The sequence below is a fragment of the Aegilops tauschii genome, chromosome 5 (assembly GCF_002575655.3).
Source record: "Aegilops tauschii subsp. strangulata cultivar AL8/78 chromosome 5, Aet v6.0, whole genome shotgun sequence".
NCBI lineage: Eukaryota > Viridiplantae > Streptophyta > Magnoliopsida > Poales > Poaceae > Aegilops > Aegilops tauschii.
Genome location: NC_053039.3, coordinates 3,621,144 through 3,643,746, shown reverse-complemented (window position 1 = coordinate 3,643,746; position 22,603 = coordinate 3,621,144).

The following is a 22,603-nucleotide window of genomic DNA, read 5'->3' as shown; positions in this document are numbered from 1 at the left end:
GTTTAGGAGGGAAAATGGAAATTTTGTGTTTTAGTATTGTGAAGGTGTGTATGGTGGTGGTGACATAGAGTGAGATTTTTGGCCTATCTTTGACGCAGAAGGAAATCCCTATCTGCGTAGAGTGAGAAGGCACATGCATGGGAAGGACGGACGAAATTTCTGGACAAAGGGACGGAGGCTCCTCTGCGCTACACCGTACTACCGGTGTCGGATCGATGACCACGCGGACCGTTGGATCGTGTCGCACACAGCCGTTGGATTCGCGTGGTCAGTGGTCGATCGTCGGGGGGCGCGATGTGTCGAGCGAATGAGGAAAAGGAGGGGAAGGGATAAGGTCGGAGGCGCCTCCCTGTGGCGCACGCATGGGCGGTGCGTGACGAGCGTGCAGGAGGCGACCGACCGAGGCTAAGGTTGTTAGCCGATTTGGATTTTTTTGGGATCATCCCTTGATTTCTCTACACCACACTACCGGCGTCGGATCGGTGACCATGCCGGTGGGATCATGTCGCCTGTAGCCGTTGGATCCGCGTAGTTTGAACGAAGGATAGTCGGGGCATGCGGTGTGGCGAATGGACGAGAGGAAAGAGGGGAAGGAATAAGCTAGGAGAGGTCTGCCCGCGTGTGGGGCCCGCATGGGCGGTGCGTGACGAGCGTCCGGGTGGCGACCGACCGAGGCTGAGGTTGGTCAGCTGATTTGGACCTTTTTTTGGAATCACTACACATGAACATGAATAGTGTCATGTCCTCTTGTATCATGTAGGATTACCAAACTAGCACAAGGAAAAGCAAAAGATTTCAACCAAAGGGTTTATGTGTATGAAAATTTACCTTCAAAATATACTACAAATGAATTTTATACAAGTATTTGTAAGAGTATAAATCTAGTTAATCAAGACGACCGCCGTAAATAAAAAACCTCAGGATTTAAATCCCATGGGATTTGCGTGGTGTACTTCTACTATTGTGTAGGTCTTGATAGATATATTCCGTGGCACACATCATTATATATGTACTCATTTCAATATGAACTACATACGGATGTATATAGATGTAGTTTACAGTGTAGATTCATTCATTCTGCCCATATGTAGTTCATATTGAAATCTCTAAAAAGACTTACAATTCTGATAGAATGGATGTGGAGCACTAATCAAAATTCAAAAAAATCTGAATTTTTTTACAAGTAAACAAGGATGTGAGGCGTATGTGTGTAAAATTTTAGGATGAAATACATTGAAATGGGACCTGTACAAAAAAGGCAAATTCAGGGTCTGGGAGGATAAATAGTATCATGTGTTAAAAAGTCTCAGATTTGTCTTTTTTGCACAGCCCTCATTCCAACGTATTTCACCCTGAAAATTGACACACTTGTGCACTATGCCTTCATCTATCTCTGTATATTTTTTTAGAACTTTTTAAAATTTAAAAATAAGAATTTTCATGAATTTTGAATTTTGCATTTGGAGGCCTCCACGAAGCTCGGCCTCCAAAAGCAATTTCCGCTACATACGGATATATATATATATGGACGTAGTTTAAAGTGTAGATTAACTCATTTTACTCCGTATGTAGTTCATATTGGAATCTCTTAATAGACTTATATATTTAGGAACGGAGGGAATATTAATATGTGTGTATTATTAACAAGTACTTATCTATACCATACTTATAAAAAAATAAGGTTCCGTCGTCCGCTTACTTGTGGCACTGCCGCCTTGGTCACATTGGTGTCAAACGCATGAAGAAACTCCATGCAGATGGACTTTTGGAGTCTCTTGATTATGAAACATTTGACACGTGTGAACCATGCCTCATGAGCAAAATGACCAAGACTCCGTTCTCCGGAACAATGGAGCGAGCAACCAACTTATTGGAAATCATACATACTGATGTGTGCGGTCCAATGAGCGTTGAGGCTCGCGGTGGCTATCGTTATGTTCTCACCCTCACTGATGACTTGAGTAGATATGGGTATGTCTACTTAATGAAACACAAGTCTGAGACCTTTGAAAAGTTCAAGGAATTTCAGAGTGAGGTTGAGAATCAACGTGACAGGAAAATAAAGTTCTTACGATCAGATCGTGGAGGGGAATATTTGAGTCACAAATTTGGCACACAGTTAAGGAAATGTGGAATTGTTTCACAACTCACGCCGCCTGGAACACCTCAGCGTAATGGTGTGTCCGAACGTCGTAATCGCACTCTATTGGATATGGTGCGATCTATGATGTCTCTTACCGATCTACCGCTATCATTTTGGGGTTATACTTTAGAGACTGCCGCATTCACTTTAAATAGGGCTCCGTCGAAATCCGTTGAGACGACACCGTATGAATTATGGTTTGGGAAGAAACCTAAGCTGTCGTTTCTGAAAGTTTGGGGATGCGATGCTTATGTCAAGAAACTTCAACCTGAAAAGCTCGAACCCAAGTAGGAAAAATGCGTCTTCATAGGATACCCGAAGGAAACCATTGGGTATACCTTCTACCTCAGATCCGAAGGCAAGATCTTCGTTGCCAAGAACGGGTCCTTTCTGGAGAAAGAGTTTCTCTCGAAAGAAGTAAGTGGGAGGAAAGTGGAACTTGATGAGATGACCCCTCTCGAACCAGAAAGTAGCGCAGCACAAGAAAATGTTTCTGTGGTGCCTGCACCGACTAGAGAGGAAGTTAATGATGCGATCATGATCAAGTTACCACTGAACTTTGTAGGTCCACAAGGACACGTTCCGCACCAGAGTGGTACGGCAACCCTGTCCTGGAAATCATGTTGTTGGACAACGGTGAACCTTCGAACTATGAAGAAGCAATGGCGTGTTGGGGAACGTAGTAATTTCAAAAAATTTCCTACGCACACGCAAGATCATGGTGATGCATAGCAACGAGAGGGGAGAGTGTTGTCCACGTACCCTCGTAGACCGACAGCGGAAGCGTTATCACAACGCGGTTGATGTAGTCGTACGTCTTCACGATCCGACCGATCAAGTACCGAACGCACGGCACCTTCGAGTTCTACACACGTTCAACTCGATGACGTCCCTCGAACTCCGATCCAGCCGAGTGTTGAGGGAGAGTTTCGTCAGCACGACGGCGTGGTGACGGTGATGATGTTCTACCGACGCAGGGCTTCGCCTAAGCTCCGCAATGATATTATCGAGGTGTAATTTGGTGGAGGGGGGCACCGCACACGGCTAAAAGATCTCAAGGATCAATTGTTGTGTCTCTGGGGTGCCCCCCTGCCCCCGTATATAAAGGAGCAAGGGAGGAGGAGGCCGGCCCTAGGAGGGGGCGCACCAAGTGTGGAGTCCTACTAGGACTCCCTAGTCCTAGTAGGATTCCACCTCCCATATGGAATAGGAAAAGAGGAAGGGAAAAAGAGAAGGAAGGAAGGGGGCGCCCCCCTTCCCTAGTCCAATTCGGACCAGACCAAGGGGAGGGGTGCGGCCACCCTTGAGGCCCTTTTTCTTCTTTCCCGTATGGCCAATAAGGCCCAATACGTATTCCCGTAACTCTCCGGTACTCCGAAAAATACCCGAATCACTCGGAACCTTTCCGAAGTCCGAATATAGTCGTCCAATATATCGATCTTTACGTCTCGACCATTTCGAGACTCCTCGTCATGTCCCCGATCTCATCCGGGACTCCGAACTCCTTCGGCAATCAACATACATAAACTCATAATAAAACTGTCATCGTAACTTTAAGCGTGCGGACCCTACGGGTTCGAGAACTATGTAGACATGACCGAGACACGTCTCCGGTCAATAACCAATAGCGGGACCTGGATGCCCATATTGGCTCCCACATATTCTACGAAGATCTTTATCGGTCAGACCGCATAACAACATACGTTGTTCCCTTTGTCATCAGTATGTTACTTGCCCGAGATTCGATCGTCGGTATCTCGATACCTAGTTCAATCTCGTTACCGGCAAGTCTCTTTACTCGTTCCGTAACACATCATCCCGCAACTAACTTATTAGTCACAATGCTTGCAAGGCTTATAGTGATGTGCATTACCGAGTGGGCCCAGAGATACCTCTCCGACAATCGGAGTGACAAATCCTAATCTCGAAATACGCCAACCCAACAAGTACCTTTGGAGACACCTGTGGAGCACCTTTATAATCACCCATTTACGTTGTGACGTTTGGTAGCACACAAAGTGTTCCTCCGGTAAACGGGAGTTGCATAATCTCATAGTCATAGGAACATGTATAAGTCATGAAGAAAGCAATAGCAACATACTAAACGATCGGGTGCTAAGCTAACGGAATGGGTCAAGTCAATCACGTCATTCTCCTAATGAGGTGATCTCGTTAATCAAATGACAACTCATGTCTATGGCTAGGAAACATAACCATCTTTGATTAACGAGCTAGTTAAGTAGAGGCATACTAGTGACACTCTGTTTGTCTATGTATTCACACATGTATTATGTTTCCGGTTAATACAATTCTAGCATGAATAATAAACATTTATCATGATATAAGGAAATAAATAATACTTTATTATTGCCTCTAGGGCATATTTCCTTCAGTCTCCCACTTGCACTAGAGTCAATAACCTAGTTTACACAGTAATGATTCTTACACCCATGGAGCCTTGGTGCTGATCATGTTTTGCTCGTGGAAGAGGCTTAGTCAACGGGTCTGCAACATTCAGATCCGTATGTATCTTGCAAATTTCTATGTCTCCCACCTGGACTAAATCCCGGATGGAATTGAAGCGTCTTTTGATGTGCTTGGTTCTCTTGTGAAATCTGGATTCCTTTGCCAAGGCAATTGCACCAGTATTGTCACAAAAGATTTTCATAGGACCCGATGCACTAGGTATGACACCTAGATCGGATATGAACTCCCTCATCCAGACTCCTTCATTTGCTGCTTCCGAAGCAGCTATGTACTCCGCTTCACATGTAGATCCCGCCACGACGCTTTGTTTAGAACTGCACCAACTGACAGCTCCACCGTTCAATGTAAATACGTATCCGGTTTGCGATTTAGAATCGTCCGGATCAGTGTCAAAGCTTGCATCAACGTAACCATTTACGATGAGCTCTTTGTCACCTCCATATACGAGAAACATATCCTTAGTCCTTTTCAGGTATTTCAGGATGTTCTTGACCGCTGTCCAGTGATCCACTCCTGGATTACTTTGGTACCTCCCTGCTAAACTTATAGCAAGGGACACATCAGGTCTAGTACACAGCATTGCATACACGATAGAGCCTATGGCTGAAGCATAGGGAACATCTTTCATTTTCTCTCTATCTTCTGCAGTGGTCGGGCATTGAGTCTTACTCAATCTCACACCTTGTAGTACAGGCAAGAACCCTTTCTTTGCTTGATCCATTTTGAACTTCTTCAAAACTTTGTCAAGGTATGTGCTTTGTGAAAGTCCAATTAAGCGTCTTGATCTATCTCTATAGATCTTAATGCCTAATATATATGCAGCTTCACCGAGGTCTTTCATTGAAAAACTCTTATTCAAGTATCCCTTTATGCTATCCAGAAATTCTATATCATTTCCAATTAGTAATATGTCATCCACATATAGTATCAGAAATGCTATCGAGCTCCCACTCACTTTCTTGTAAATACAGGCTTCTCCAAAAGTCTGTATAAAACCAAATGCTTTGATCACACTATCAAAGCATTTATTCCAACTCCGAGAGGCTTGCACCAGTCCATAAATGGATCGCTGGAGCTTGCACACTTTGTTAGCTCCTTTTGGATCGACAAAACCTTCCGGTTGCATCATATACAACTCTTCTTCTAGAAATCCATTCAGGAATGCAGTTTTGACATCCATTTGCCAAATTTCATAATCATAAAATGCGGCAACTGCTAACATGATTCGGACAGACTTCAGCATCGCTACGGGTGAGAAGGTCTCATCGTAGTCAATCCCTTGAACTTGTCGAAAACCTTTTGCAACAAGTCGAGCTTTATAGACAGTAACATTACCATCAGCGTCAGTCTTCTTCTTGAAGATCCATTTGTTTTCAATGGCTTGCCGACCATCGGGCAAGTCAACCAAAGTCCATACTTTGTTCTCATACATGGATCCCATCTCGGATTTCATGGCTTCAAGCCATTTTGCGAAATCTGGGCTCACCATCGCTTCTTCATAGTTCGTAGGTTCGCCATGGTCTAGTAACATGACCTCCAGAACAGGATTACCGTACCACTCTGGTGCGGTTCTTGATCTAGTTGACCTACGAAGTTCAGTAATAACTTGATCTGAAGTTTCATGATCATTATCATTAACTTCCTCACTATTTGGTGTAGGTGTCACAGAAACTGATTTCTGTGATGATCTACTTTCCAATAATGGAGCAGGTACAGTTACCCCATCAAGTTCTACTTTCCTCCCACTCACATCTTTCGAGAGAAACTCCTTCTCTAGAAAGGATCCATTCCTAGCAACGAATATCTTGCCTTCGGATCTGTGATAGAAGGTATACCCAGCAGTCTCTTTTGGGTATCCTATGAAGACACATTTCTCCGATTTGGGTTTGAGCTTATCAGGTTGAAGTTTCTTCACATAAGCATCGCAACCCCAAACTTTAAGATACGACAACTTTGGTTTCTTGCCAAACCATAGTTCATAAGGCGTCGTCTCAATGGATTTTGATGGTGCCCTATTTAACGTGAATGCAGCCGTCTCTAAAGCATAACCCCAAAACGATAGCGGTAAATCAGTAAGAGACATCATAGATCGCACCATATCTAGTAAAGTGCGATTACGACGTTCGGACACACCATTACGCTGTGGTGTTCCGGGTGGCGTGAGTTGCGAAACTATTCCGCATTGTTTCAAATGTAGACCAAACTCGTAACTCAAATATTCTCCTCCACGATCTGATCGTAGAAACTTTATTTTCTTGTTACGATGATTTTCAACTTCACTCTGAAATTCTTTGAACTTTTCAAATGTTTCAGACTTATGTTTCATTAAGTAGATATACCCATATCTGCTTAAATCATCCATGAAGGTGAGAAAATAACGATATCCGCCACGAGCCTCAATATTCATCGGACCACATACATCTATATGTATAATTTCCAACAAATCTGTTGCTCTCTCCATAGTACCGGAGAACGGTGTTTTGGTCATCTTGCCCATGAGGCACGGTTCGCAAGTACCAAGTGATTCAAAATCAAGTGATTCCAAAATTCCATCAGTATGGAGTTTCTTCATGCGCTTTACACCGATATGACCCAAACGGCAGTGCCACAAATAAGTTGCACTATCATTATTAACTCTGCAGCTTTTGGCTTCAACATTATGAATATGTGTATCACTACTATTGAGATTCGTTAAAAATAGACCACTCTTCAAGGGTGCATGACCATAAAAGATATTATTCATATAAATAGAACAACCATTATTCTCTGATTTAAATGAATAACCGTCTCGCATTAAAAAAGATCCAGATATAATGTTCATGCTCAACGCTGTCACCAAATAACAATTATTTAGGTCTAATATTAATCCTGAAGGTAGATGTAGAGGTAGCGTGCCGACGGCGATCACATCGACTTTGGAACCATTTCCCACGCGCATCGTCACCTCGTCCTTAGCCAATCTTCGCTCAATCCGTAGCCCCTGTTTCGAGTTGCAAATATTAGCAACAGAACCAGTATCAAATACCCAGGTGCTACTACGAGCATTGGTAAGGTACACATCGATAACATGTATATCACATATACCTTTGTTAACCTTGCCATCCTTCTTTTCCGCCAAAAACTTGGGGCAGTTCCGCTTCCAGTGGCCAGTCTGCTTACAGTAGAAACACTCAGTTTCAGGCTTAGGTCCAGACTTGGATTTCTTCTCCTGAACAACAACTTGCTTGTTGTTCTTCTTGAAGTTTCCTTTCTTCTTCCCTTTGCCCTTTTTCTTGAAACTAGTGGTTTTACTGACCATCAACACTTGATGCTCCTTTTTGATTTCTACCTCCGCAGCCTTTAGCATTGCGAAGAGATCGGGAATTGTCTTACTCATCCCTTGCATATTATAGTTCATCACGAAGCTCTTGTAGCTTGGTGGCAGTGATTGAAGAATTCTGTCAATGGCGCTATCATCCGGAAGATTAACTCCCAGTTGAATCAAGTGATTGTTATACCCAGACATTTTGAGTATATGCTCACTGACAGAACTAATCTCTTCCATCTTGCAGCTATAGAACTTATTGGAGACTTCATATCTCTCAATCCGGGCATTTGCTTGAAATATTAACTTCAACTCCTGGAACATCTCATATGCTCCATGACGTTCAAAACGTCGTTGAAGACCCGGTTCTAAGCCGTAAAGCATGGCACACTGAACTATCGAGTAGTCATCAACACGTGACTGCCAGGCATTCACAATGTCTGCAGTTGCTGGTGCAGGTGGTACACCTAGCGGTGCTTCCAGGACCTAATTTTTCTGTGCAGCAATGAGGATAATCCTCAAGTTACGGACCCAGTCCGTGTAATTGCTACCATCATCTTTCAACTTTGCTTTCTCAAGGAACGCATTAAAATTCAACGGAACAATGGCACGGGCCATTTATCTACAATTAACATAGACAAGCAAGATACTATCAGGTACTAAGTTCATGATAAATTTAAGTTCAATTAATCATATTACTTAAGAACTCCCACTTAGATAGACATCTCTCTAATCATCTAAGTGATTACGTGATCCAAAGCAACTAAACCATGTCTGATTAACACGTGAGATGGAGTAGTTTCAATGGTGAACATCACTATGTTGATCATATCTACTATATGATTCACGCTCGACCTTTCGGTCTCTGTGTTCCGAGGCCATATCTGTATATGCTAGGCTCGTCAAGTTTAACCTGAGTATTCCGCGTGTGCAACTGTTTTGCACCCATTGTATTTGAACGTAGAGCCTATCACACCCGATTAACACGTGGTATCTCAGCACGAAGAACTTTTGCAACGGTGCATACTCAGGGAGAACACTTTTATCTTGAAATTTTAGTGAGAGATCATCTTATAATGCTACCGTCAATCAAAGCAAGATAAGATGCATAAAGGATTAACATCACATGCAATCAATATAAGTGATATGATATGGCCATCATCATCTTGTGCTTGTGATCTCCATCTCCGAAGCACCGTGCTTGTGATCTCCATCTCCGAAGCACCGTCATGATCACCATCGTCACCGGCGCGACACCTTGATCTCCATCGTAGCATCGTTGTCGTCTCGCTAACTTATTGCTTTTATGACTATCGCTACCGCTTAGTGATAAAGTAAAACTATTACATGGCGATTGCATCTCATACAATAAAGCGACAACCATATGGCTCCTGCCAGTTGCCGATAACTCGGTTACAAAACATGATCATCTCATACAACACATTATATCACATCATGTCTTGACCATATCACATCACAACATGCCCTGCAAAAACAAGTTAGACGTCCTCTACTTTGTTGTTGCAAGTTTTACGTGGCTGCTACGGGCTTAGCAAGAACCGTTCTTACCTACGCATCAAAACCACAACGATAGTTTGTCAAGTTGGTGCTGTTTTAACCTTCGCAAGGACCGGGCGTAGCCACACTCGGTTCAACTAAAGTGAGAGAGATAGACACCCGCCAGTCACCTTCAAGCAACGAGTGCTCCGAATGGTGAAACCAGTCTCGCGTAAGCGTACGCGTAATGTCGGTCCGGGCCGCTTCATCTCACAATACCGCTGAACCAAAGTATGACATGCTGGTAAGCAGTATGACTTATATCGCCCACAACTCACTTGTGTTCTACTCGTGCATAGCATCAACGCATAAAACCAGGCTCGGATGCCACTGTTGGGGAACGTAGTAATTTCAAAAAATTTCCTACGCACACGCAAAATCATGGTGATGCATAGCAACGAGAGGGGAGAGTGTTGTCCACGTACCCTCGTAGACCGACAGCGGAAGCGTTATCACAACGCGGTTGATGTAGTCGTACGTCTTCACGATCCGACCGATCAAGTACCGAACGCACGGCACCTCCGAGTTCTACACACGTTCAACTCGATGACGTTCCTCGAACTCCGATCCAGCCGAGTGTTGAGGGAGAGTTTCGTCAGCACGACGGCGTGGTGACGATGATGATGTTCCACCAGCGCAGGGCTTCGCCTAAGCTCCGCAACGGTATTATCGAGGTGTAATATGGTGGAGGGGGGCACCGCACACGGCTAAGAGATCTCAAGGATCAATTGTTGTGTCTCTGGGGTGTCCCCCTGCCCCGTATATAAAGGAGCAAGGGAGGAGGAGGCCGGCCCTAGGAGGGGGCGCATCAAGTGTGGAGTCCTACTAGGACTCCCTAGTCCTAGTAGGATTCCACCTCCCATATGGAATAGGAAAAGAGGAAGGGAAAAAGAGAAGGAAGGAAGGGGGCGCCCCCCTTCCCTAGTCCAATTCGGACCAGACCAAGGGGAGGGGTTCGGCCACCCTTGAGGCCCTTTTTCTTCTTTCCCGTATGGCCCAATAAGGCCCAATACGTATTCCCGTAACTCTCCGGTACTCCGAAAAATACCTGAATCACTCGGAACCTTTCCGAAGTCCGAATATAGTCGTCCAATATATCGATCTTTACGTCTCGACCATTTCGAGACTCCTCGTCATGTCCCCAATCTCATCCGGGACTCCGAACTCCTTCGGCACATCAAGATACATAAACTCATAATAAAACTGTCATCGTAACTTTAAGCGTGCGGACCCTACGGGTTCGAGAACTATGTAGACATGACCGAGACACGTCTCCGGTCAATAACCAATAGCGGGACCTGGATGCCCATATTGGCTCCCACATATTCTACGAAGATCTTTATCGGTCAGACCGCATAACAACATACGTTGTTCCCTTTGTCATCAGTATGTTACTTGCCCGAGATTCGATCGTCGGTATCTCGATACCTAGTTCAATCTCGTTACCGGCAAGTCTCTTTACTCGTTCCGTAACACATCATCCCGCAACTAACTTATTAGTCACAATGCTTGCAAGGCTTATAGTGATGTGCATTACCGAGTGGGCCCAGAGATACCTCTTCGACAATCGGAGTGACAAATCCTAATCTCGAAATACGCCAACCCAACAAGTACCTTTGGAGACACCTGTGGAGCACCTTTATAATCACCCATTTACGTTGTGACGTTTGGTAGCACACAAAGTGTTCCTCCGGTAAACGGGAGTTGCATAATCTCATAGTCATAGGAACATGTATAAGTCATGAAGAAAGCAATAGCAACATACTAAACGATCGGGTGCTAAGCTAACGGAATGGGTCAAGTCAATCACGTCATTCTCCTAATGAGGTGATCTCGTTAATCAAATGACAACTCATGTCTATGGCTAGGAAACATAACCATCTTTGATTAACGAGCTAGTCAAGTAGAGGCATACTAGTGACACTCTGTTTGTCTATGTATTCACACATGTATTATGTTTCCGGTTAATACAATTCTAGCATGAATAATAAACATTTATCATGATATAAGGAAATAAATAATACTTTATTATTGCCTCTAGGGCATATTTCCTTCATGGCGGGCCCAGATTCCAACAAATGGCTTGAAGCCATGCAATCCGAGATAGGATCCATGTATGAAAACAAAGTATGGACTTTGACAGACTTGCCCGATGATCGGCGAGCGATAGAAAATAAATGGATCTTTAAGAAGAAGACGGACGCGGATGGAAATGTTACCATCTATAAAGCTCGACTTGTCGCTAAGGGTTATCGACAAGTTCAAGGAGTTGACTACGATGAGACCTTCTCATCCGTAGCGAAGCTGAAGTCCGCCCGAATCATGTTAGCAATTGCCGCATTCTACGATTATGAGATATGGCAAATGGACGTCAAAACGGCATTCCTTAATGGCTTCCTTAAGGAAGAATTGTATATGATGCAGCCGGAAGGTTTTGTCGATCCTAAGAATGCTGACAAGGTATGCAAGTTCCAGCGCTCAATCTATGGGCTGGTGCAGGCATCTCGGAGTTGGAACATTCGCTTTGATGAGATGATCAAAGCGTTTGGGTTTACACAGACTTATGGAGAAGCCTGTGTTTACAAGAAAATGAGTGGGAGCTCTGTAGCATTTCTCATATTATATGTGGATGACATACTATTGATGGGAAATGATATAGAATTCTTGGAAAGCATAAAGGCCTACTTGAATAAGTGTTTTTCAATGAAGGACCTTGGAGAAGCTGCTTACATATTAGGCATCAAGATCTATAGAGATAGATCGAGACGCCTCATAGGTCTTTCACAAAGCACATACCTTGATAAGATATTGAAGAGGTTCAATATGGATCAGTCCAAGAAGGGGTTGTTGCCTGTATTGCAAGGTGTGAGATTGAGCACGGCTCAATGCCCGACCACGGCAGAAGATAAAGAAAAGATGAGTGTCATCCCCTATGCCTCGGCTATAGGGTCTATTATGTATGTCATGCTATGTACCAGACCTGATGTAAACCTTGCCGTAAGTTTGATAGGAAGGTACCAAAGTAATCCCGGCATGGAACACTGGACAGCGGTCAAGAACATCCTGAAGTACCTGAAAAGGACTAAGGATATGTTTCTCGTTTATGGAGGTGATGAAGAGCTCGTCGTAAAGGGTTACGTCGATGCTAGCTTCGACACAGATCTGGATGACTCTAAGTCACAAACCGGATACATGTATATTTTGAATGGTGGGGCAGTCAGCTGGTGCAGTTGCAAGCAAAGCGTAGTGGCGGGATCTACATGTGAAGCGGAGTAGATGGCAGCCTCGGAGGCAGCACATGAAGCAATCTGGATGAAGGAGTTCATTGCCGACCTAGGAGTTATTCCCAATGCATCGGGGCCGATGACTCTCTTCTGTGACAACACTGGAGCTATTGCCCTTGCCAAGGAGCCCAGATTTCACAAGAAGACCAGGCACATCAAGCGTCGCTTCAACTCCATTCGTGAAAATGTTCAAAATGGAGACATAGATATTTGTAAAGTGCATACGGATTTGAATGTCGTAGATCCGTTGACTAAACCTCTTCCACGAGCGAAACATGATCAACACCAGAACTCTATGGGTGTACGATTCATCACAATGTAACTAGATTATTGACTCTAGTGCAAGTGGGAGACTGTTGGAAATATGCCCTAGAGGCAATAATAAAATGGTTACTATTATATTTCCTTGTTCATGATAATTGTCTATTGTTCATGCTATAATTGTGTTATCCGAAAATCGTAATACATGTGTGAACACATAGACCATAACATGTCCCTAGTGAGCCTCTAGTTGACTAGCTCGTTGACCATGGACATTGGATGTCATTGATAACGGGATCACATCATTAGGAGAATGATGTGATGGACAAGACCCAATCCTAAGCATAGCATAAAAGATCGTGTAGTTCGTTTGCTAAAGCTTTTCTAATGTCAAGTATCATTTCCTTAGACCATGAGATCGTGCAACTCCCGGATACCGTAGGAATGCTTTGGGTGTACCAAACGTCACAACGTAACTGGGTGGCTATAAAGGTGCACTACAGGTATCTCCGAAAGTGTCTGTTGGGTTGGCACGGATCAAGACTGGGATTTGTCACTCCGTATGACAGGGAGGTATCTCTGGGCCCACTCAGTAATGCATCATCATAATGAGCTCAATGTGACTAAGTAGTTAGTCACGGGATCATGCATTACGGAACGAGTAAAGTGACTTGCCGGTAACGAGATTGAACGAGGTATTGGGATACCGACGATCGAATCTCGGGCAAGTAACGTACCGATTGACAAAGGGAATTGTATATGGGATTGCTTGAATCCTCGACATCGTGGTTCATCCGATGAGATCATCGTGGAACATGTGGGAGCCAACATGGGTATCCAGATCCCGCTGTTGGTTATTGGCTAGAGAGCGGTCTCGGTCATGTATGCATGATTCCCGAACCCGTAGGGTCTACACACTTAAGGTTCGATGACGCTAGGGTTATAAGGAAGATTTGTATGTGGTTACCGAATGTTGTTCGGAGTCCCGGATGAGATCCCGGACATCACGAGGAGTTCCGGAATGGTCTGGAGGTGAAGATTTATATATGGGAAGTCATCATACGGTCATCGGAAATATTCGGGGGTATACCAGTATTGTACCGGGACCACCGGAGGGGTTCCGGGGGTCCACCTGCCCCGGAGGGCCTTATGGGCTGTAGGTGGAAGGGAACCAGCCCCTAAGTGGGCTGGGCACCATCCCCCCTAGGGCCCATGCGCCTAGGGTGGGGGGGGGGGGACCCTAAAGGGGGCGCCCCCTTGCTTGGGGGGCAAGCCCCCTCCCCCTTGGCCGCCGCCCCCCCTCTAGATCTCATCTAGAGGGGCCGGCCCCCTTCCCCCTTCTCCCTATAAATAGAGGGGTAGAGGGAGGGCTGCAAAACCACATCCAAGGCGCAGCCCCTCCCCTCCCCAACACCTCTCCTCCTCCGCGTGAGCTTGGCGAAGCCCTGCCGGAGAACTGCCACTCCATCACCACCATGCCGTCGTGCTGCTGTTGGAGCCCTCTTCCTCAACCTCTCCCTCCTCCTTGCTGGATCAAGGTGCAGGAGACGTCACCGGGCTGCACGTGTGTTGAACGCGGAGGCGCCGTTGTTCGGCGCTTGGATCAGAATCAACCGCGATCTCAATCGCTACGAGTACGACTCCCTCATCCGCGTTCTTGTAACGCTTCCGTCTCGCGATCTTCAACGGTATGAAGATGCACTCCCCTCTCTCTCGTTGCTAGTTACTCCATAGATTTATCTTGGTGATGCGTAGAAATTTTTTAATTTCTGCAACGATCCCCAACAAAGCCGAGCTCATATTCAAATTGTTGGGGATCGTAGCAGAATTTTAAAATTTCCTACGCATCACCAAGATCCATCTATGGAGTATACTAGCAACGAGGGGAAAGGAGTGCATCTACATACCCTTGTAGATCGCGAGCGGAAGCGTTCCAATGAACGGGGTTGATGGAGTCGTACTCGCCGTGATCCAAATCACCGATGACCGAGTGCCGAACGGACGACACCTCCGCGTTCAACACATGTACGGAGCAGCGACGTCTCCTCCTTCTTGATCCAGCAAGGGGGAAGGAGAGGTTGATGGAGATCCAGCAGCACGACGGCGTGGTGGTGGAAGTAGCGGGATCCCGGCAGGGCTTCGCTAAGCACAAGCGGGACGGAGAGGTGTTGCAGGGGGAGAGGGAGGCGCCAGGGGCTGTGGTGCTGCTGCCCTCCCTCCCCCCACTATATATAGGCCCCCTGGAGGGGGGGCGCCAGCCCTGGAACCCATCTACAAGGGGGGGGGGGGGCGGCCAGGGGGGGAAACTCCCCCCCCCCCCCCCAAGTCAAGTGGGGCGCCCCCACCCCAGGGTTTCCAACCTTAGGCGCAGGGGGAGGCCCATGGGGGGCGCCCCAGCCCACTAAGGGCTGGTTCCCTTCCCACTTCAGCCCATGGGGCCCTCCGGGATAGGTGGCCCCACCCGGTGGACCCCCGGGACCCTTCCGGTCGTCCCGGTACAATACCGATAACCCCCAAAACTTTCCCGGTGGCCGAAACTGGACTTCTTATATATAATTCTTCACCTCCGGACCATTCCGGAACTCCTCGTGACGTCCGGGATCTCATCCGGGACTCCGAACAACTTTCGGGTTTCCGCATACTAATATCTCTACAACCCTAGCGTCACCGAACCTTAAGTGTGTAGACCCTACGGGTTCGGGAGACATGCAGACATGACCGAGACGCCTCTCCGGTCAATAACCAACAGCGGGATCTGGATACCCATGTTGGCTCCCACATGTTCCACGATGATCTCATCGGATGAACCACGATGTTGAGGATTCAATCAATCCCGTATACAATTCCCTTTGTCATTTGGTACGTTACTTGCCCGAGGTTCGATCGTCGGTATCCCAATACCTTGTTCAATCTCGTTACCGGCAAGTCACTTTACTCGTACCATAATGCATGATCCCGTGGCTAACTCCTTATTCACATCGAGCTCATTATGATGATGCATTACCGAGTGGGCCCAGAGATACCTCTCCGTCATACGGAGTGACAAATCCCAGTCTTGATCCGTGTCAACCCAACAGACACTTCCAGAGATACCCGTAGTGCACCTTTATAGTCACCCAGTTCTGTTGTGACGTTTGGTACACCCAAAGCACTCCTACGGCATCCGGGAGTTACACGATCTCATGGTCTAAGAAAAAGATACTTGACATTGGAAAAGCTCTAGCAAACGAACTACACGATCTTTTATGCTATTCTTAGGATTGGGTCTTGTCCATCACATCATTCTCCTAATGATGTGATCCCGTTATCAATATCATCCAATGTCCATAGTCAGGAAACCATGACTATCTGTTGATCAACGATCTAGTCAACTAGAGGCTTACTAGGGACACGTTGTGGTCTATATATTCACACCTGTATTACGATTTCCGGATAACACAATTATAGCATGAACAATAGACAATTATCATGAACAAAGAAATATAATAATAACCATTTATTATTGCCTCTAGGGCATATTTCCAACAGTCTCCCACTTGCACTAGAGTCAATAATCTAGTTACATTGTGATGAATCGAACACCCATAGCGTTCTGGTGTTGATCATGTTTTGCCCTAGGGAGAGGTTTAGTCAACGGATCTGCTACATTCAGGTCCGTATGTACTTTAAAAATATCTATGTCTCCATTTTGAACACTTTCACGAATGGAGTTGAAGCGACGCTTGATATGCCTGGTCTTCCTGTGAAACCTGGGCTCCTTGGCAAGGGCAATAGCTCCAGTGTTGTCACAGAAGAGAGTCATCGGGCCCGACGCATTGGGAATCACCCCTAGGTCGGTAATGAACTCCTTCATCCAGACTGCTTCTTGCGCTGCCTCTGAGGCTGCCATGTACTCCGCTTCACATGTAGATCCCGCCACGACGCTTTGCTTGCAACTGCACCAGCTTACTGCTCCTGTTGGGGAACGTAGCAGAAATTCAAAATTTTCTACGCATCACCAAGATCAATCTATGGAGTTTACTAGTAACGAGAGGGAAGGAGTGCATCTACATACCCTTGTAGATCGCGAGCGGAAGCGTTCAAGAGAACGGGGTTGATGGAGTCGTACTCGTCGTGATCCAAATCACCGATGATCCTAGCGCCGAACGGACGGCACCTCCGCGTTCAACACACGTACGGAGCAGCGACGTCTCCTCCTTCTTGATCCAGCAAGGGGGGAGGAGAGGTTGATGGAGATCCAGCAGCACGACGGCGTGGTGGTGGAAGTAGCGGGATCCCGGCAGGGCTTTGCCAAGCGCAAGCGGGGAGGAATAGGTGTCACGGGAGGGAGAGGGAGGCGCCAGGGCTTGGGTTGCTGCTGCCCTCCCTCCCCCCCACTATATATAGGGCCAAGGGAGGGGGGGGGGGGGGCGTAGCCTTGGCCCTTCCTCCAAGGAAGGGTGCGGCCAGGGAGGAGTCCTTCCTCCCCAAGGCACCTCGGAGGTGCCTTCCCCCTTTAGGACTCTCCGTTTATCTTATCTCTTGGCGCATGGGCCTCTTGGGGCTGGTTCCCTTGGCCCATATAGGCCAAGGCGCACCCCCCACAGCCCATGTGGCCCCCTGGGGCTGGTGGACCCCTTGGTGGACCCCCGGACCCCTTTCGGCACTCCCGGTACAATACCGATAAAGTGCGAAACTTTTCCGGCGACCAAAATAAGACTTCCCATATATAAATCTTTACCTCCGGACCATTCCGGAACTCCTCGTGACGTCCGGGATCTCATCCGGGACTCCGAACAACTTTCGGGTTACCGCATACTAATATCTCTATAACCCTAGCGTCACCGAACCTTAAGTGTGTAGACCCTACGGGTTCGGGAGACACGCAGACATGACCGAGACGACTCTCCGGTCAATAACCAACAGCGGGATCTGGATACCCATGTTGGCTCCCACATGCTCCTCGATGATCTCATCGGATGAACCACGATATCGAGGATTCAATCAATCCCGTATACAATTTCCTTTGTCCATCGGTATGTTACTTGCCCGAGATTCGATCGTCGGTATCCCGATACCTTGTTCAATCTCGTTACCGGCAAGTCTCTTTACTCGTTCCGTAACTCACATCATCCCGTGATCAACTCCTTGGTCACATTGTGCACACTATGATGATGTCCTACCGAGTGGGCCCAGAGATACCTCTCCGTTTACACGGAGTGACAAATCCCAGTCTCGATTCGTGCCAACCCAACACACACTTTCGGAGATACCTGTAGTGCACCTTTATAGCCACCCAGTTACGTTGTGACGTTTGGTACACCCAAAGCATTCCTACGGTATCCGGGAGTTGCACAATCTCATGGTCTAAGGAAATGATACTTGACATTAGAAATGCTCTGAGCAAACGAACTACACGATCTTGTGCTAGGCTTAGGATTGGGTCTTGTCCATCACATCATTCTCCTAATGATGTGATCCCGTTATCAACGACATCCAATGTCCATGGTCAGGAAACTGTAACCATCTATTGATCAACGAGCTAGTCAACTAGAGGCTTAGTAGGGACATGGTGTTGTCTATGTATCCACACATGTATCTGAGTTTCCTATCAATACAATTATAGCATGGATAATAAACGATTATCATGAACAAGGAAATATAATAATAACCTATTTATTATTGCCTCTAGGGCCTATTTCCAACAGTCTCCCACTTGCACTAGAGTCAATAATCTAGTCCACATCTGAAGGGGAACGTGACAGAAAACAAAAATTTTCCGACCTACGCACCAGCCCAGGACCACTATGGAGACTGCATACATGGTTTGACCTTTTCGTTACCGACTCGTAGCGCAGCGGGAAGTAGAGTCGATGACGATCGGCGGTGCAGATCCCCGCAGCTAGGATTTACAACCTCCCAACCGCGAGGATGTATACCCTCATCTGCTCCTCAGACAGCCCTCCGGGAGGCGGTCGAACAGCCCCCGGACGGTGTCGCGGACAGCCCTTCGGGAGGACCTTCGAAACTCGAACGGTCACTCGGACAGCCCTTCGGGAGGACCTTCGAAACTCGGACGGTCACACGGACAGCCCTTCGGGAGGCACTCACGAACTAAGACCGAAACTACGATCTCTCTACAGAGTTGCACACATACGATGTCATCTATCCGGCAGGGCTTCGCCGTCCAGAACTAGTTCCTGCCGGAACCCAGACAGCCTTACGGCTCTACGAAACTCTTTTCGTGGGAGGGAGAGAAGAAGCCAGATAATGCATGGCATGTGTATGAGAGCAAGGGATGAGTGTGGAGGGCTGCCCCTCCACCTCTATTTATAGGAAATCCCAAGGGGGTAGGGTAGTTTCACAAAAAACCCAAAATGCACATGAATGAAGTCCTTCCACAAGGACCTAGGAGTGAAACCAAGGAACAAGAGGGTCCCCAAGGGGGGATACCCCATGTGGCCGGCCACACCCCCATGAGGGGCCCAAAAAATGGCTCCTATCCATCCATGTCATCCCCAAGATCTTTTGGAGCAAAGCCCCAAAAGGTGGCTTTCCATAAAGTAACCATAAAGCTGATTTTCACTATTCACGACGACATTTTTCAGCGTCTGATCGAACTGAAAATATTTATGTGGGCTAAGAACATTTCCAGTACCCACTAAAATTATTTTCAACGTGTTCCGAAACAATTCCGGTTTTAGTGATTTTCATCTGCGAAACGCATCTGAAGTGGCTCCGGCAGCTCCGGAACATTTCCGGTTTTTATCTCAGAAAATTCCAAAAAGCTTCCAGAATGATTCTGGCATCCTCCAAGAATTATCAGGCATGTGCCGAAACCAATTTGACTTAATGGTGTTTCCCGAAACAACTTTTCAGTATCATCGAAACTTATCCGATGACCTCTCTCTGCGGTACGATTCCGCTGTCCGAAATTTTTTCGGTGATTTTCTCTCAGACTCCCTGTCTAGTATTCAGCAGATAGATGACCCTTAAGCGTGTGACCCTATAGGTTCGGTGAAGTATAGACATGACCCGGAACCCCTTCCGATCAATGATCAACATCGGAGCCGTGGACACCCATATTGACCCCTATACCCACACGAATAAATATTCGAGTGAACCTCCAGTTGCCGTGTGCTATTCCTGTTGCTTCGCAATATGTTACAAACACCCGAGGTGAGACATGTTGGCATTCCTGTGGATCAACAACTTGTCCACAATGCTAGCTACCTCGTTACCGGTATTGTTCTCTTTTCTCGTTATCGTGTTCCGGCATCCCCGTGATCAAATCACAAAGTGTCTGGCCAGACGATGATGGATACCGTAACACCGAGAGGGCCCAGAGATATCTCTCCATCGTCGGAGGAGCAAATCCCAATCTTGAGCTATCAAGTTACTTGACACACTTTTCCATGAACCCGTAAGCCGCCGTAATAGCCACCCATTAACGGATGACGTTTAACAAACCCCAAAGTTCATGAAGCAAGCATGAAGAAACTCGATACTCTCATGGTCTAAGGAATCATGCAAACGTTAACCATCTCTGTGTTATGTACCAATAAACTTGTGACGAATGAATCTCATAGCATAACATCATGCCGGGTCGATTCAACACAAATGTTCTCTTAACATTGTGCCCTCAAGGTTGCTGACATACACATGCCCATGATCAGGAAAACATAACCATCATGCAACACTTGAGCTAGTCTTAGAGGCCAGACTAGGAATACATTTTACCGTTTATTATTCCACACGTGCATATGAGTCTTCCTCCGAGCCTCGTGGTTATTGCAGACTCGAGAACCATAGCAGTTATAGCATGGAACATAAACATAATTATGAACTCGGAGATAAATAATATCATTTATTATTGCCTCTAGGGCATATCTCCTACAACATCACCATGTGATTAACACTCATAGGTCACATCACCATGTGACCAACATCCAAAGAGTTTACTAGAGTCAACAATCTAGTTCACATCACTATGTGATTAACACTCAATGAGTTCTGGTTTGATCATGTTGTGCTTGTGAGAGAAGTTATTAGTCAATGGGTCTGAACCTTTCAGATCCGTGTGTGCTTTACGAATATCTATGTCATCTTGTGGATGCTACCACGCGCTACTTGGAGCCATTTCAAATAACTGCTCTACTATACGAATCCGGTTTACTACTCAGAGTCATCCGGATTAGTGTCAAAGTTCGCATCGACGTAACCCTTTACGACGAACTCCTTTTCACCTCCATAATCGAGAAAATTCCTTAGTCCACTAGATACTAAGGATAAGTTCAACCGCTGTCATGTGATCCATTGCCGGATCACTATTGTACCCCTTGACCAACTCATGGCAAGGCACACTACATGTGCGGTACACAGCATAGCATACTATAGAGCCTACGTCTAAAGCATAGGGGACGACCTTCGTCCTTTCTCTCTCTTCTGCTGTGGTCAGGTCTTGAGTCTTACTCAATACTCACACCTTGTAACACAGCCAAGAACTCCTTCTTTGCTGATCTATTTTGAACTCTTTCAAAATCATGTCAAGGTGTGCGTTCTTTGAAAGTATCATCAGGCGTCTTGATCTATCTCTATAGATCTTGATGCCCAATATGTAAGCAGCTTTATCCAGGTCTTCCTTTGAAAAACTCCTTTCAAACAACCCTTTATGCTTTCCAGAAATATTACATCATTTTGGATCAACAATATGTCATTCACATATACTTATCCGAAATGTTGTAGCGCTCCCATTCACTTTATTGTAAATACAAGTTTCTAACAAACTTTGTATAAACCCAAAAACTTTGATCACTCCATCAAAGCGTATATTCTGACTCCGAGATGCTTGCTCTAGTCCATGGAAGGATCGCTGGAGCTAGCATACCTATTAGCATCCTTAGGATCGACAAAACCTTTCTGATTATATCACATACAACCTTTCCTTACGAAAACTGGTAAGGAAACTTGTTTTGACATCCATCTGCCAGATTTCATAAATGCAGCTCATGCTAACATGATTCCGACGGATTTAAGCATCGCTACGGATGAGAAAATCTCATCGTAGTCAACTCCTTGAACTTGTGGAAATACTCTTTGCCACAAGTCGAGCTTCATGGACGGTAACATTACCGTACACGTCCGTCTTCTTCTTAAAGATCCATTTATCTCGGATTTCATGGCTTCTAACCATTTGTCGGAATATGGGCCCACCATCGCTTCTCCATAGCTCGTAGGTTCAGTATTGTGCAACAACATGATATCTCAGACAGGATCACGTACCACTCTGAAGTAGCACGCATCCTCGTCGTCCTACGAGGTTTGGTGGTGACTTGATCCGAAGTTTCATGATCACTATCATAAGCTTCCACTTCAATTGGTGTAGGTGCCACAGGACCAACTTCCTGTGCCCTGCTACACACTAGTTGAAGTTATGGTTCAATAACCTTATCAAGTCTCCACCATCCTCCCACTCAATTCTTTCGAGAGAAACTTTTCCTCGAGAAAGGACTCGTTTCTAGAAGCAATTACTTTTGCTTCCAGATATGAAATAGGAGGTACACCCAACTGATTTGGGTATTCTATGAA